Raw genomic sequence first — 18633 nt, 5'->3', positions numbered from 1 at the left:
AGCAGTCGTGAGGGGAGAAGGTTGGGGGGATGGTGCGAAGTCACTAGGGAGCGTCCAAGGGAGGGCCCTCAAATCCACCGGGCAGATTTCCTGTTCTATCAGCACTGACGGTTTGAACTGCATGGAAGGGGCTGGGAACCAGTCTAAATTTCTGGCCAGAAGTGCAGCCCGATGGTACATCTCGAAGTCTGGTAAGCCCACTCCCCCTTTGATTTGTGCCTGCATAGAGTCCCATAGCGTATACGGGAGTATCCCTTCCGCCAGATAAATCGTATCGCTAAAGATCGCAGAGCACGGAAATAATGTTTGGGAAGGTTGATAGGGATAGTTTGGAAGAGATACAGCAACTTAGGGAGCGTCTCCATCTTCAAGGTGTCTATTTTGCCAAACCACGACAACGTCGCGCTATGGTACGCTTCAAAGATACGGCGTACCGCACCCAGTAAAGGTAGGTAGTTCAGGATAAAAAGGTCAGACAAGACGGAGGGAATCAAAGTGCCCAGATATGTGAGAGATCGGGTTTGCCAGTGAAAGGGGTAGTTTGTGCGCAAGAGGGCCAGAGTGTGCGGGGCCAACGTGAGATTCAGGGCCGACGATTTAGACACATTAACTTTAAAGTTACTGAATCCACCAAACCTATGAAAGTCCTTTAACAGAGCGGGGATACTTATATGGGGATTTGTAATATATAAAAGTAAATTGTCCGCAAATAGAGACATCTTATGATGAAAGGAGGGAGTGACGATACCGTGTACATCTGGATTGGAGCATATAGCCTGCACCAGATGTCCCATGACTATGACATAGAGAAGGGGAGAGAGAGGGCACCCCTGTCTAGTGCCATTTGAAATGGAGAAAGGAGGGGAAAAAGTGCCATTCACCCAGGGACGGACTGGGACTAAAAATAGGCCCGGGCATTTTAGACTGAGCAGCCCAATCACGTGACCACCGGCAGGCCACACCCCTCACAACAGGGGGCGGAGCCAAACATAGAAGCGCAATCGAGGGGCAGGGCTGGCCACTAGTAAGTACCGGAGGGCTACAGCTGACACACAAGCCTTGCTACAACCAATGCAACAATATAGGAAGCTTGCTATAGAGTATATCTGTAAACAATAAGTCAAGGCAACTGGACTTGCACTTGTTTTTTTTGGGCTCCCCCACCAGCTCCCTCTAGTGTCTACTGTGTAGTAGTGCCGGCTCTGCTAAGAGCTGACCATCCGGCATAGCAAACCGGCCCGAACACAATCAGGTTGATTGTGTCCGGGCCGGCCCGGCCCACCGGGCAAGTGCCCGGTTTGCCCTATGGCCAGTCCGGCCCTGCATTCACCATAGCGCATTTTACAAGCCCTCTCCCTTGCTAGTTGTGATCCAGAGTCTAAGATAGCAAGCAATTCCCGGCGGGCGTTGGATAATTCCACAAAGGTGGCGTCAAGCCGGGTGGATTTGTGGAGGCTCTCAAGTCTCGCTATAGTGGACAGGAGGTCCGTAATGCGGGCTGCTCTGGCCCGTTTGAGGCGGGCGTCATGTTTTATAAAAATGCCTCTCACCACACATTTAAGTGCTTCCCATTTGGCCTGCGGGTGTGTGGGATCAGCGTCATGATCAGTGATAAAGTATTGGACTGAGGACCTGATCTCGGCTATACAGACTGAGTCAGTCAGTAAGGCGTTGTTCAGTCTCCAAGAAAAACCGGTGCGTGGGGCCGGGGGGACTCCTAAGGTTAGAAAAACTGGGGCATGATCGGACCAGATACGTAGACCTACATGGGCAGAGGGCGAAGAGTCCAGAAGAGGTTGTGCCAGAAAGAAGTAGTCAAGTCTACTGTAGGAATTGTGGGCCGGAGAGTAGTAGATGTAGTCCCTCTCGGACGCATGGAGGACTTGCCACACATCTATCAGTCTGAGCTTGAGCAGTAAGCTTTTAAGTTTGGTTAGGGATGCATAAGACATGGTGGACTTACCGGATGAGGAGTTACAGCTATATTTAAAACAAAAAGAAATGTCACTATTTTAGGCCTCTTTTCCTTTGATAGAAAAATCAGGAGAAATTCAATATTTTTTACCACCAAATGAAAGCTCAATCTTTGTATTGCTCAAATAAGTAATTCACCTAGAAACACTGGAGCAGGCAAAATCTGGAGCAGATTTGCACTGCAACCAATTAGCTTCTCTGTCTCATTTTCAAATCTTACCTTAGCAAACTGAAAAGCGATTCTGTCTGCTCCAGCTTTGATAATCCCCCTCCCCCCCAAGTAGTTCCAAAGATATGTACGGTTTTACTAACACATGCCAAGGTTGCAAAACTGGGTTCAGGTGTTAAAGTTTGTTTTATCTTCAGCATTATGGGGTTAAATCTCAATGTTAAAACAATAATTCAGTTTAAATTATAGTATATATTTTACTTCAAAAGTCTTGAGGATCCCAGTGTATGTCCTGTACACAAATGTAACATTTTGCCCTTTTAAACCTAGTACAAACATACATATTGAACTTTCTCTCCAGGTCCAGGTTTATTACATAATGACGTAATAAAGGCTGTTAAATATTAAATAACAAATGTTCAAAAGCAGCTCACGGATAAACTTCTTCAGGAGACAGCTACAATGTTTCACTATGTGCAAGTCACAGCTCTCATTATATTATTTTCTTTTAATTATGTAACTTTTGTTGAGCCTGGCAACGTACTTGTAGTACCTATTGAAGGCAGCCATTGGCTTAGCATGCGTCCGGTTGTGGATTTATTGAGGCTAAAAGGACACCAGATTTTTGTGCTAGCACCAGACGTCAATATCCATATTCAAGCCTCAGAAGGTTATGAGATCAAGTTGTACCCTGTGTCATATTCCCATGAACAGCTACAAGATCATTTTAAAGGTTTTTCATCCGAGGTTTTCACAAAAAGAACTTTTCTGCAGAAGATGCTGAAGTTCCAAGAGAGGATGAAAGAAGGAGCAGCCCTGATGCTTGATACTTGCGTTAGACTACTGAACAACTCAGCGTTACTAAAGACCCTGGAAGAGACCACTTTTGATGTTGTTTTTACAGATCCCATGCTTCCATGTGGCCAGATCCTTGCAGAACATCTGGCGGTACCTTCTGTGTTCTTTCTGCGCAGCATTCCCTGTCACATAGATGCCAAATCTTCTCAGTGTCCATCACCACTGTCTTATATACCGCGACAGTTATCAGGCCTTACTGATCATATGACTTTCCCTCAAAGACTCCAGAACTTTTTTATGGAAATTGTTTCACATTTCCTGTGTGATTTACTCTATGATCCATATCAGCAACTGGCCTCTGAGTTCCTCCAGAGGGAGATCAATTTGCAGGACATTTTTGGTCATGCAGCAATATGGCTAATGAGACTTGACTTTGCTTTTGATTATCCGAGACCGGTGATGCCTAATATGGTCTTTATAGGAGGAATCAACTGTGTTCAAAGAAAGCCTCTAAATCAGGTGAGAATTCTAAGTATTTGATGTGCTAGCATAGATACGATGTATGTACTATGTATGTATGTATGTACGTATGTATGTACTATGTGTAAATATAAATATATATACAGTATATATATACAGTATATGGACAGCTAAGACTAATAATGAGGTCTTGCTTCCAGGAAAGATGTGGACCTAGGAATGGAGGCTTATTCCCAGGACCAAGAGCAGAACATATTAAGTTTGTTTACCCCACAGCAGCCAAACACTTTGCCCTATCTATGTGAGAAACCTAGGTGAATATATACACCAGCGGTGGGCAAACTCCAGCCCTCCAGTTGTAGTGGAACTACAAGATTCTCCCAGCCACAGACATGACTCCCAGAGACAGATGCATTATTATTATACAGGATTTATATAGCGCCAACAGTTTGCGCAGCTTTTTACAATATAAGGAAGATATTACAATCACAATACAATTCAAGCGAAGATGGTAAGGAGGGCCCTATGAGGGCTTACAATCTAAAAGGGAGGGACAAGTGATACATGAGGAGGTAGCTGTGTGGGGATGAATTGTTTGAGAACGTGATGGTTCAGTGGTTAGTTTGAGGTGGGATAGGCTTCCCTGAAGAGATTAGTCTTAAGGGATCGCCTAAAGGCAGTCAGTGTGGGAGATAGTCGGACAGGTTGGTGTAAAGAGTTCCATAGGATGGGAGACTCTAGAGAAGGCATGGAGTCGAGCATGGGAGGAGTTGATGAGGGAGTTTGGAAAGCAGGAGGTCTTTGGAAGAGTGGAGGGGACGGTTAGGGTGATACTTTGAGACAAGGCATGATGGAATTTGCAGTTTCACCACAGCTGGAGGGCTGGTATTTGCCCACCCCTGATATACACCAATCAGCCATAACATTATGACCACCCACCTAATATTGTGCAGGTCCCCCTTTTGCCACCAAAACAGCCCTGACCCGTCGAGACATGGACTCCACTTGACCTCTGAAGGTATGCTGTGGTATCTGGCACAAAGCCGTCATTAGCAGATCTTCTATGTCCTGTAAGTTGTGAGATGGGGGCTCCATGGATCAGACTTGTTTTTTCAGCACATCCAACAGATACTCAAGTGGATTGAGATCTGGAGAATCTGAAAGCCAAGTCAACACATCAAACTCATTGTTGTGTTCATCAAACCATTCTTAAACCATTTTTAAACCATTTTTGCAGTATGGCAATTCAGTAAGGCCCCATGCCCACTAGGGGTCGGTTAGGTTCTTTTATATGCGATTTTAACGGTTTTCTAAACGAATATAAATGCATCTAATGATTTCCAAAAGATCCATTCACACCTTGGGTTTAGATGCTTTAAGATGCAGTCAGTTTAGCTGCATTTAGAAAAAATAGAAGCCAGGTGCATCCAGAAAACAATTTTAGCTTCTAAACACACCAAAATGCATGCAAATGTGCGTAAACGTATGTAAACGCAAGCCATGTCTATTTGCTGAAATCTCATTGGCTACTTCAATGGACTGTTTCGATGGACAAAGGTTAGATGCATCTAAAAGCATATGCGTGAAAACATGCGTAAATGCGCGTCATGTTAAGCATCTAGAAGCATAAAAAAGCATTTAGCCTGACAGATTTTGAAGACACAAGTGGACAATGTGAATGAGGCCTAAGGAGTTTACATGAACTATTTTTTTACTTTATAGACCCATTGACCCTAAAATGCATTTTGATATATTTAACAAGAAGTAATTCTGCCATCATTGTTTAGCCTTCTTGGTACACACTATCAATGCTGCCAAATGCCAAAGGTATTGGAAAAACCACAAATATTTCCCAGCACACTGGTGCAGTTGCCATTCTTGTTTAGCTTGATAAGTAAAAGTATTGTTCTTTCTTGTTTAATTTATGCACAAAGACGCTTTTGAGAGTGGAGGGAGGAGAACAGCTATTCATCCATCCCGTTTTAGACTGAAGCATATCTTCACTTTAAGAGGAGCTATACTATAATGGTTTTAGCTCAATTACTTTTTTTTTTTGGATGCATATATTTTTCTAACTGATGCTTTACATTTTTTATACAGTATATAAAATCTATGTTTTACAATAAACATTTAATACATGGCAAAAATTCCTAGAGCACTATGGTTTTTACTAAAATAAGACTACAACACAGTGACGGTACCTTTGGTTCCAGGTGAGGCATTCCCCAGCCTCGCCCGCAGCCTGCCGAAGCCCAGCCCGTATAATGTCATAGTCCTGCCCACAGCCCACCAAAGCTCCAACCCTCAACCCGGTCCCCAAGCTAGTGTGAAGGAGGGAGGGAGAGAGAAGGGAGGAGACAGGGGGGAGCCTCCCTGTCCCTTACTTGCTCGTCACTGCTGAGGCATCGAGATCGATGGCCTCAGTGTTTTTTTCTTTTTTGATTGGACAGCTTGGACCAATGGCGCTTTGCCATTGGTCCAAACCATCCACAGAGCTCACGCCTCTAACACAGAGTAGAGGCTGTGACAGCTCTTGCCTCACTAGTTAGGTTACACAAGCAGTGGGGAAGCCCGCTGCTGCGTAACCAAACTACCTGTCAAAAGCCGGATGCAGCGCTGCCTGTAATCCATCCGTCCATGACAGGTTACACAGCGGGGAGGCTATCCCTGATGTGTAACCTGTAACAAGCCAATCTGAATGGAGAAAAAGCTGTCAGCTTCAGACTTGAAGCTGACAGCTTTTTCCTTCATAATACTAGGTGAGGCTCTGCCTCCCCTGGCCCCCTTGACCGCACGTCCCTACTACAAAAGTAGTTATCTCCTTTCAGCCACGACTTCTCTTATTGAAACCTCAGATGGAGCTGGAGGGAGAGAGGAGATAAGTCAATGGTCAGACTTATTCACTTGTGTTTAAATGTTGGCTTGAGCTATTCTACTCCGTAAATAAAAGGCCAGTCACGTCCCCTCTGAGGAAGTCCCATTTTTGGGAAGGAACGCGTTAGGGCAAGGGGCAATGAATCTGACACGGTACCGAATATTCTCCAGTTACCCTTTGACTGTTCTCTCAGGGCATACAGCATTACAAGTGATTACACCGGCTACAGACTTTTGAAGAGACCGGAGCATTGGGACATACATGAGCGCAAATTTCATGTTATGACCGCACTCTCTACCAGACGGTGGGCTGAGCAAAACAGGAGAATGGAGATACATGTTCATGGACAGACAAGTATTGAGGGATGAATTTTCAATCCCATATTTCCCTTTGATGAGGCGGCTCATTCATACATGTACAGGTGAAACTCGAATAATTAGAATATCGTGCAAAAGTAATGGCAGTAAGTGCTGCAAAAGGGGCCCAAACCAAGTACTGAGTACATATGCATGCTTGTACTTTTCAGAGGTCCGATATTGTTCTATGTACAATCCTTGTTTTATTGATTGCATGTAATAATCTACTTTTTTGAAGTTGTGGATTTGGGGTTCTTGGGGTTTTCATGAGCTGTAAGCCATAATCATCACAATTATGACAAATCACGGCTTGAATTATCTTGCTTTGCATGTAATGAGTCTATCTCATATATTAGTTTCACCTTTTAAGTTGCATTAGTGAAATAAATGAACTTTGCACGATATTCTAATTATTCGAGTTTCACCTGTATATACAGTCACTGAGTATGATATCCCTCCACCCAAATGCTGATCTTGGATGCAAATACAGATTTTATAAACGTTGATCTGTTGTGTGAAGATAAGGAATCTATTTTTTCGGAGTGATTGAAATACCGGAACTTTCCACAACTATGATCTGATTTAATGCGCTCGGTGATATGTCCTTTTCTAATTAAATACAAACATGTTCAACTTTGGCCTATGCTATAATGATACAGCCTGGAAGATAAATCGTTCTGAAATATAATCACTGATAGAAGGGAACAGCATTTATTTATAATATCAATCATATAAAGGACTGTCTTTGTTTCTGGATGACTTATTGGGCTGCTACGTTTATGGCTTACCTTTTGATAAAATGTTTCAGGGCTGTTGGTTATAAGTTTGAAGGGCTTGAATCAAGACACGTGTAATCAATAGCCATCAAAGAGACGGGACAACTTTATTTATATAGGAAACGGGTGGTTGATATCATCCTTTTATATATTTATACAGAATCATTTGAAATTTAAGGGTACCAGTGTCAGAAATACACATTGATTTTAGCATGGGTTTTAGGTAATTTATTCTTTTGGTTAAATCTCTAATTAATTATTGAAATGAAGGGATATTTTTGAAAAGATGTTGTCTTTTGTCCTGGGTATCTCCATAATTGGAGGGCTATGAAATACTAGTGAACGAAATTGAAAAACCTGTGAAAAGGGGCTTAAAGCTCCATTTACTAGCAGCTATACATTATGTACACATACAATGTATTCTTATGAATTATATCATCCAACTAAAAATCTAATTTTGTTTTATTAATATTAGAAATTTAATTTTTTTCTAGTCATGACCAAAATAAAGAAAGAAAATTAATACAAAACCAAGAGGGGTGCAGAGGTGAGTGATAGATGATGGCGTTAGGTACGGGTTGCTTTTATAGTGGTACTTTTACTTGAGGAGGATTTCTGCTTGTGAGGGGGAAGATCATCACTTAGGGGCCAAGAGGATGATTTTGTGGTATTTTTTATTCACTTGACTGAAAAAAAAGAAAATGAAATAAAAAAATTGGAATCTTAAATCCTGGCTATAAAAAAATGGAAATATATACAAAACTACAACACGTGCACTTTAAACTATATTTTTAAGATAGTTGCTTAAGATCAGTCATTTCTTTAAACCCAGAACTTATATTTTCATCAAATTTAATAATAAATATATAAATTGAATTTAGACAAATAACACAGCAGGGGCTACAATTTAGTAAAATCAGCCAGTCCATAATTTTTGTAACACCATGCCTAAACATTCTTAAAGCGGACCTTTACCCCCTTTCACTAAAAATCACATCAGTATTCAGCTCTGCATGCTGATATGAAATTGTCTTACATTGATTAGTTAAATAAACATATTTTTCTTTTACTTACAATTACCGTCTTATCACTTCCTGGTCCTCTTGGGCATTAGTGATGTAGTCTGTGCCTAGGTGACACATCCTAGGAAGGTTACAACAGTAAAGCATTGCTGGGAAATCTCATCTGTAAACTGCATAATCTTGCGAGATCTCAGGGAAAGGCATTTTTTTCCTTTTTTGAGATGGTGCGCATGGTCACATGTCCTGGTTACATGTGCCAGAGGTCTAGAAAGTAAAGGGTGATATATTAATCTGCCCTTAGTAAAAATGGCCGCCGTGAGAAGAATGGGGAGGAAAAGAAAAATAAGGTATGCAAAGAATTATCTATAGGTATCTGTTTGTAGGTTGTCATTGCCAAACATTCGAAAGGTGGCTTTGTTGACATTTCAAAGATATGGGTAAAGTTCTTTAACAATTAAAAAACAAAATTAGGCTAAAATAAGGAATACTTTCATATGTAAACTGTCCCTGTGAGAAATGGGCTCACTATCTCCTAGTGGGGACTATACAATACTGTTCAATGTGCAGTTAGATCTAGGTGTTTATTCCTATATTTTGATAAGACTGTTGCAGATAGTAAAAACTAGAAAGCCTGTTACGAAAAATAATATTGCAAAATAATATTAAAGGTAAAATAGATCAGGGCTTGACACAGGGTAGCATTAGTGTCAGTGTTAGCGTTTGAGTCAGTTTAGGTGTGTTTCAGGAAGGACAAAAAATTGTTTTTATATTTAGTGGCAAAACAACAAATAAATCACACATACTACATGTATATGTGGTATCCCCATGCACTTGGGTCTTTTTTGGTGGTGGGTGATGGTAATTAGACATGTGCGATTCGGTTCGTTCCGAAATTCGTTTCGGACGAATTTTCGGAAATTCGGATGCATCCGAATTACAGCCAAGATGAATGCAAAGGAATCCGAATTCCCGATTTCCAAAAATTTGTTAGCGGTAGTCCGGTCGAAATTCTATTATGGAGGAAATTTGTTATTGGGGGGGAACTTCACGCTTTTTTTTTTCCATCTTCTGTAGACTGTTAAAAAAAAAATAAAAAAAATTATCCCCCCCCCCCCTTATGTCATTTTGCTGCAATGAAATTCGTCCAATAACGAATTTCGTCCGAAACTAATTTAATTTCGGACCCGAATCCCAAAAAGTCCAAATCAAATCGAAACTAAACACATTTTTGTTTTTTTTGTTTCAAAACTAAACTAAACGAATTTTTTGCTGGTGCACATGTCTAATGACAAAAAATATAGCCATCTTTAAAACAGGCTAGTTTTCCTTTAATAATAAAAAGAAAATCAGGAGATACCCAGTGATGTTTACCACCAAATAAAAGCCCACTCTTTCCTGAAAAAACCCCCAATGTGTAATTCACCTAGAAACACTAAGTAGTTCCAAAGATATGTACATTTTTACTTACACATGCCAAGGTTGCACAACTGGGTTCAGGTTTGTTTTATCTTTGGTATTAAAGTGACACTAAACTGAGGAGTTAAATCTTAAAAATGCATTCAAGTACCCTAACTATTAACAATGTTGATTATTTGTGTATCACTCGGCTGTAGATCCTCAAATCATCTCTGAATTGGTGCTGACACTGTCCTTCCTTCTGTAGGGTGGCTACTTTTGTACCCCATGGTCCTTGAGTGTGTTGTAAAGTAAACTTTTGTACCCCATGGTCCCTGTGTGTGTTGTAAAGTAGTCACCTCTCCAAGCTTGATCCTGTGATGAACTTCAATCTCAATACAAATGATCAAACTAAAGGTGAGATGTAGTCCATCATGGAAGTGATCTTGGAGTGGTGGCTACTTTACAACACACACAGGCACCATGGGGAACAAAGATAGCCCCCCTCCAGAAGGAAGGACAGTGTCAGCACCAATTCAGAGATGATTTGAGGATCTACAGCCGAGTGATACACAAATAATCAACATTGTTAATAGTTAGGCTACTTGAATGTATTTTTAAGATTTAACTCCTCAGTTTAGTGTCACTTTAATACCAAAGATAAAACAAACCTGAACCCAGTTGTGCAACCTTGGCATGTGTAAGTAAAAATGTACATATCTTTGGAACTACTTAGTGTTTCTAGGGAAATTACACATTGTTTTTTTCCAGGAAAGAGTGGGCTTTTATTTGGTGGTCAGCACCAATTCAGAGATGATTTGAGGATCTACAGCTGAGTGCTACACAGATAAGTAAAATTTTTGTAAAAGTGGACATTTACCCATATCTTTAAAATAACAACAAATACACCTTTAGAAATGTTTAGTAATGACAATCTACAAACACATACTTCTAGATAATTGCAGGCGTTTTATTCTTTATTCTAGTAAGTCAGTGGTTCTCAACCTGTGGGTCGGGACCCCCTCAGGTGTCGAATGACGATTTGCCAGGGGTCGCCTAGTGGCTCTCGGCCGCCGGGAGAGAAACACTTTCTCCCAGAAAGGTCGGGACCTTTCTCTGCTCTGTTTTTTTTTTAAATCGGGGTCCGCCGTAAGTCAGAAAAAAAAACAACCCACCATAGGAATGCATAGCTAGATTCCTATTGGCTATTTCACTTTGCAAAAGCCAATAGCAAACTAGCTATTGCACCCGCCCTCTGATGCTGCCAATCAGCAGAGGGGGACCTGAAGTTCTCCATCAGGTCCCCTTCTAGTGATTGACAGCAGCAGAGGGCGGGTGCAATATGTATGTATTCAAGCAAAAAAATATGTAAAACACACCTCTAGCTATGCATTCCATTTTCCCGGTCTGCAGCTGCAGAGATCAGGAAATGTCTCAGTGCCTGTGATTGGCACTGCTTGCTGTCAGCTTTCTGGCGGGCTCGGCACGTGGAGCTGCGAACACGCCCGAGCCCATCTCTATCAGTGACAGTACTGCGGAGTATGTACCACATACATTATATAGACACACGCTTTAAATCCAATTCTTCTAGTTACAGCTGCAGAGCCCGGTCCTGTCTTTGCCTATAGCAGTGGTTCTCAACCTGTGGGTCGCTGTGCAAGGTGAGAGTCCTCCTCAGCTCTCTCCTAGCGCAGCAGTGTCAGTTCTCCTGCCACGCCTCCAGATGTCGCTGCAGCAGCCGCGTCATCCCTAAATTTTACCTTTGGGGGTCACCACAACTTCGCAAATGTTACCAAGGGGTCCCGGCCCTAGAAAGGTTGAGAACCACTGTAGTAAGGTCAGATTACTGGCTCTCCTTTTACTTGGATTTCCGTGGAATATTAAAATACAATTTTTTATGAATAATTCTAATGGCTAATATACCTTAGTTATCGCGCTGTATGATAAGCCTGAGAAATTGTTGTTATACAAGGGAGTGTTCAGCACTTGAGTCATTGAGATAGACACAGGCTATTCAAATGATCTAACTCACTGAAAACCAAATATATAAGAAACTATTTGCCAGCAGTGCTCTGAAAGTGTGGTGGCAGCAAGTGCACACGACTCTGACATGGCAGCCATTATTCTTTCACTGACGTTCCCCTGGATTATTGTCATTCTGGGTCTTCCAAATTTGGCAGAGAGTGGAAATGTGCTGGTAATCGCTCAAGACACCGACACTTGGCTTGACATGCGCACTATGGTAGATAAAATCCAACAAAAAGGACATGATATAGTGTTGGTGATACCCAGAAACATGATGGACATGGGCTCCTTTGAGGGAATAACAGTGAAGATGTACAGCATCCCTTTCTTCAAGTCTGGACTTAGTACAGATCTGGAACATGTGACAAGCCAGTCTCTGATGGACAGCTTGCTAAGTGCTATGAGCACAGAGTATAAGAGGATGAAGTATACTGCATCGTTTTTATCTCTTGTCTGTCTGGATCTCCTGGCTGACCAGGATTTGCTCAGTTTCTTAGAAAAAAGACATTTTGATGTTTCAGTCATGGATCCTTTTTTTCCTTGTGGTCCTATCCTCTCAAAACACCTACATGTCCCATCCATTTATTTTTTGCCTTCGCTTCCCTGTGGCTGGGATGAAAAGGCTGTAAAGTGCCCAAATTCAGATGACTATCGCCTCGAAAAGAATCAGGAGAGTCTTTTGCAGCGAGTGAGGAGCGTTCTCTTTCACACTTTAGAGCACTTAGCCTGCCAGCAAATTGAGGCAGAATACACCAGAATGGTCTCCCAGTTCCTACATAAAGAAGTGAGTTTACTGGAGATCTTTAGTCAGGCTGAACTTTGGCTCTACAAATATGATTTTGTATTGGAATCAGTTAAACCTTTGATGCCAAATATGGTGTTTATTGGGGGACATAGCTGTCCAGAGAAGAAAAGAGCAGACCCGGTGAGTATATTTAAGTTTTTCTAGCCTTTGCTAAACAAATTATTGTATTGAAGCTCAATAGTCTAATCAATTGTGTTGAGTGTTTTTGATCAGATACAACAAAGGGAATTTATTAGACAAGTGCGTTTCGAATCATAATTCATACAAATTTTCCGAAATTCGGACATATCCGAATTTATGATTCCAAATGCATCCGAATGCGTCCAAATTCAAATTTCCGTTTCTGTATTTCGGATCCCATCCGAATTTCATTCAAAAATTAAATTGAATCGGACATGTGACTTTTCTGGCCAATCAGATGTGTTTTTTGGGTTTAATGCATCCAAATGGCTAGGAATCCTAATTTTCGAATTGTATTCGGGAGCTCCAAAATGCCATTCAGGTCTGGGAGCCTCAGGTTTAGATTTATGTATATATGGGTCACAATGTTGCTGCTACGAATATTCGTTTGCATTACAGAATACTTGTTATATATACATAATACTAAAACTGATGCTCCAAGACCCGAATGGAGTCCGAATTTCTGAATAGCATTTGAGAGCTCCCGAATGCCATTCGGGTCTGGAAGCCTCAGCTTTAATATGGCTCCCAGACCCGTATTGCTTTCTGGAGCTCCCGAATGATATTCGGAAATTCAGACTCCTGAATGCCATTCGGGTCTAGGAGCTTCAGCTTTAGTATTAAATGAGAACTATGGGGTTAAGGCTTTTCCCCATAGTTCTCCTTAGGGTAACGGGAGGACACAAACTAGCGTCCTCCCGTCACCCTATGCTCAGTATACCGCGAGCTACAGCTCGCGGTATACTGAGAGGCCACAGTATACCGCGAGCTACTGCTCGCGGTATACTGAGACGCCGCAGCTGAAGCGGATCCCGACAATTATGTCTGGATCCGCCCAGCTGCGTGAGTGACAGCTGGCTCTGCCTATCTAGAGGCAGAGCCAGCTGTACCCACTGGCAGATCGGAGCGGGGAGGGGGGAATCCAGCCCCTCCCCTGTCACAGCAGAGAGCCGTGACAGGATCGAGAGGTGAGCGAACGCAGGTATGTGTTCGCTCACCTCCCAATCTACTGAGCCGACGTGTGATAGTCTCATTGTCACAGGTCGGCTAGAACTATGAGGTGAGTGAAAAGCACTCACCTCATAGTTCTCCTTTAATATCTGTATGTGGTTTTCTGTGGTATTCGCAACTAACATTCGTAAACTCATCAAAAACTAACGAAAAATTCGGATTTCATCCAAACTCAAAGCCTGAACACAATTGAATTTCGAAACCGAATCCCAAAAATATAGAAATGTCCGAACCAAACCGAATTTTTCTGCAGCTTACATGGCTAGAATTTATCAAAACTGGAGCAGACAAAATCTGGAGCAGCTGTGCATGGCAACCAATCAGCTTCTCTCTTTCATTTTCAAATCTTAACTGAACAAACTGAAGAGAGAAGCTGATTGGTTGCCATGCACAACTGCTCCAGATTTTGTCTGCTCCAGTTTTGATAAATTCCCCCCAGAGTGTATAATTTATAAAGTTAAACAATGTGGACTCCAAGTATTCTTTCTAAAGAAAAGCCTTTTTCTGTGGATTTATGCATTAGGTTTGTATGAGACATACCACTTGGAAATGAGCTGGAAGTAAACCTGTGGGAAACCAGAAATCAAAAAAACTGAAAGCTGTCAACTTACAATATGTTCTCTGTCCACAATGTGTTCTCGGTAGTGCTTTCCAAACCCTCCCAAAATGTGTATGCAAATACTGACTTTCTCAAATCAAGAGGGTTGGGATTTATGCCTATTCTCAAACATAAGTAGAGAGATTGCAAAGGATGATGGAGGGACACATAATGAAGAAAAAGCCAAACCCCCACACATACTTTATCACCGTCAAATGGGTGAGTGCACTATTAAAGAAGAACTCCAGGTAACATTTGTATTTACCCTTGAAGTGGGGCTACCCCCACACTGCAAGGGTTAAGTGCTCATTTTGGTGTAGGTTAAAAATAAAAAAAGTTATACCCACCTGATCCTCTGAGCTAGCTTGCTGTTAGACTGGTCCCTGGAGCCTCTCTCCCCCTCTGCTCCAGTGGTCTAAGGTCCTGTGAGTCATCACATTCTATACACAGTGTATAGGACGTTAGGACGAAGAGGGACATACCAGCTACCAGCATACCAATTGCGGTGCGTTCCAGAGTGGTAGCTGCTGGAACGCATAACAATCGCACACTAAACTTCCCCCTTCGTTCTGGGGCGGGAGGGGTGCATTGAAGTCAATGGCACTGCAGCCAGGCCCCCCACCTCCAGTGCGATCAGACGTGTGGCAAATCATTGCCTGCGTTCTGGTCCACTGCGAACGCAAAAAAATGCTCTATTTTTTATGTTCGCAGTGGACATATAGTACATTTACATCAGTCCCTGCCCTCAAGGAGCTTATGATCTAGGGCAGCAGTCGCTAACCTTTGGGGCCTAATGGATAACTAAATTCATAATATTAAATCATGTATAGTGTTGCAGATGTACAGTACTGAACAGTGTACTGTACATTGGGCAATAAAATACTTACCGGGACCCGCAGTGAAGAACGGAGGACATCACTTCTGCCGGCGACACGTCGCACTCACGCTTACACGCAAGGTCGGAGGTCGGTCGTAAGTGCGAGTGGTCGCAAAGCAGGTAAGTCGGTAAGCGAGGAATGTCTGTATATATACACCGAGTGGCCAGATTATTATGACCACCCCATCAGTACTTCGTTGGGCCACGAGATAACTCCACGAGATGACTTCGTTGGGCCGCCTCGTGACTCCACAAGATGTTGAAAGGTGATGCGAGGAGTCTGACACTGCACTGTTGCCCTTCTGTTGTCTTGTACCAGTCTTGCCACTCTCCGTTCTGCCCTAACATTGACTAGTCGCTGACGGCCACAATTCACATGTTCAGACCCAGATTTTCGGCTGACAGTCCAGTCTTTAAACACTTTAACAACAGTGGCTCTTGAACATTTAACGAATTCTGCTGTTTTGCTGATACTCGCTCCATGGCTCGCGACAACAATCATTCCACGTTCAAAGGCTCTTAAATCGCGTTGTGTGGAGCGAGCGGTGCCGCCTGCCCCAGCCCAGTAATAATATTAATTGTTTCCCCCCTATCGAATCTCCCATTGGGCACATACCCCCCCTAGCTTCAGCACTGCCACCACCCTCGTGCCTCCCCTTCCCCACACTGAGCCACTATTAACTGGCTTCTCCCCACTTTTTCTATGCTCAGTCCGGGTACTGACGAGATGCCCCGCTTCCTGCAGAGCTCGTACTGTACCGAGAGCCGCGCATTCCCTGTGACAGCCGCTGCTTGAGTCATTAAGAGGCAGCCCCAGAGCCTCCGTGCCGTTTAAATGACAGCCCAGCCTGCATGGCATCAGAGGTGCCTGGGGCAGGGGCGTCCTGAGGCTGAATGACACCCGGAGCGGTTACCGAGTGTCACCCCGCCGAGACATCACTGCGCATGCGCGTGACATCACCACGCGCGTGCACGATCTTCTGATACCTGCCGGCGGCCATCTTGGTGATGGACGCGGGCAGAGAGAGGAGGGCACAGTCACCCAGCGGGATAAGGTATGCCGCCGGGTCCCCTTCTCTGTCCTGATGCTGTCGGGCGTTCGGTCCATGAGCGAGCGCTTGACTTTTCAGAGGGGGGTGACACAAAAATGACAACAGTCATTTTGGTGTCACCCCTCCAATGGTGTCACCGGGGTGCGGGCCACACCCCCCGCACCCACCCTGTGACGCCACTGGCCTGGGGACCACCAAAATTTTCTCATGGACCACCAGTTGGTTGGCAACAGCTGAGCTAGGGAACCTATCTTATATGCATACACGCTAGGGACAATTTAGACAGGAGCCAATTAACCTTCCAGCATGTCTAAAAGTTAAGTGGAGAAGGAAACTCACAAGCACAGGCAGAACATGCAAACAAGATAAAAGTTCTAACCACTAAGTCACAGTGCTTTTTAGCTTCAATTTAAAACAAAGCTAGCCAAAACACTGTTAAATCTTGGATCGACTAGAAATGAGTAAATCTTTTGTCAGATTTTTCTGCCGTTTGTTGCATATTGGTGAGATTTTTCTTTACTAGCTGCACTGTAAACACAACAGCAAGTAAAAGGAAATGTTTTCAAAGTGAGAAAAATGCCCTCTTAGACAATATATGTTACCAACATAACAAATGGCTCTATTGGAAGAATTTCCATCTATTCCTGTTTTGGAGAAACTGAAAATGTTGAATTTGTCTGGACAATAGTGGTCACCAATACAAATAGAGAGGGAATCATGGTGATGTCATATCGGATGGCCAGCGGTGAGGGGGAGAGAAGCCGCCCACAGGACGAGCTGTGACGGCCGCACGGCGCCCTTGTTGCCATGGCGCCCTGTGCGGCCGCACGGCTCGCACACCCCTAAGGCCGGCCCTGGGTATGCGGACACCAATGAAGCCTGATATGGGTTTTGACTTTACACATAACTAATGCGTTTGCCTTAGCTAATCGGTTTGGGTGTCACCTCTCATCCTACTTTGAGTACAATTTGTTCAAACATTTGCTCCATGTAGTTATCTGATATTTTGTTATCTAAGTCTATAGTTCATTTGCTTTGCTTCAGTTTCTTTTGTGTGTGCCATACAATGTGTACTTGATGGTCAACGTTCATTTCTGGAAAGGATTTTCAGAAACTGTGGAACATCTGCACCTAGCCATGGGGACCTGGGTCATGTGCTTCAGTGCTATTGGACTCCTTCTTTTCTCTACGGCATTTAGACTAACTGAAAGTGACAAGTTGCTTGTTGTACCACAAGATGGAAGTCTTTGGCTTGCCATGAGTAGCGTGGTGGAGAAGTTGTCCCAAAGAGGTCACCAGATTGTTATGGTGGTTCCTGAAGTACATTTTCATATAAAGAAGATGGATAATGTCACAGTGAGAACATATTATGTGCCCTTTAATAAAGAGTTTATGGAATCGATGGTGAAGGAGACTGGTTATGATATATTTCAGTTTCAGCCTGTTCTGCAGGATGTGAAGTTTATGTATGATAGAATAGTAAATATAGCCAGTTTTGTTGTTGCTCAGTGTAAGTGCTTTCTTCGAAATGACTCACTAATGAAGTATTTGGAACAATACAAGTTTGATGGAATGTTGAATGATCCAGTCTACCCATGCGGATAAATTATTGCTGAACATCTTTTGATACCTTCTGTTTCTTTCATTAGAGGGGCTTTCTTTGGTGCAGATCAGGAAGCAACGCAGTCTCCGGCCCCGGCTTCTTACATTCCCAGATTCTTTACTATGTACACAGACCATATGGATTTTAGCCAGAGAGTGAAAAATATTCAAAAAAGTTATATTGAGCAGATTGTATGCCGTATATTTTATGCTCCCTATGCCCGTTTAGCTTCAGTATACCTGCACAAGGAAGTCTCGGTTATGGATCTTTTTAGTAGAGCTTCCATTTGGCTTCTAAGATACGACTTTATATTTGAATTTCCTAGACCTGTTATGCCAAACATGATCTTCATAGGAGGCATCAATTGTGTTAGAAGAAATCCTCTAACTCAAGTAAGTTTAATGCTGGTTTTTAAAGTCAATGCTATTAGTTGTATACCTGTGGGTTATTTGTTGTCAGTAAAAATTAGTAATGGATTTCCCAACCAGAACACCGGGCCTTTTTGAGTGAAAGGGTAATACCAGCCAAAAACAAATGGCATTATTCTAGTCATGATTGGAGTGAGGAATAGTTGCAACCTTTGCTATTTTTTGTCTGTCTCCCCATTCGGAAAGTTCTCCTAACTTCTTGCCTATTT

General features: G+C 42.8%; 1 protein-coding gene and 1 pseudogene across 1 annotated transcript in view; both read left to right on the top strand.

Annotated features, from left to right (window-relative positions):
- LOC108788515 (UDP-glucuronosyltransferase 1-6-like) overlaps positions 1–18633 on the top strand; it is a 55901-nt gene that overhangs the window by 15735 nt on the left and 21533 nt on the right. The gene's annotated exons all lie outside the window — the stretch shown is intronic.
- LOC108788501 overlaps positions 17606–18633 on the top strand; it is a 2666-nt pseudogene continuing 1638 nt past the window's right edge.

Source organism: Nanorana parkeri, unplaced genomic scaffold, assembly GCF_000935625.1.
Source record: "Nanorana parkeri isolate BGI_ZX_2015 unplaced genomic scaffold, ASM93562v1 scaffold329, whole genome shotgun sequence".
Classification (NCBI taxonomy): Eukaryota; Metazoa; Chordata; class Amphibia; order Anura; family Dicroglossidae; genus Nanorana; species Nanorana parkeri.
Note: the sequence above shows the minus strand (reverse complement) of the source record. Positions and strands in the feature narration are given on the sequence as shown.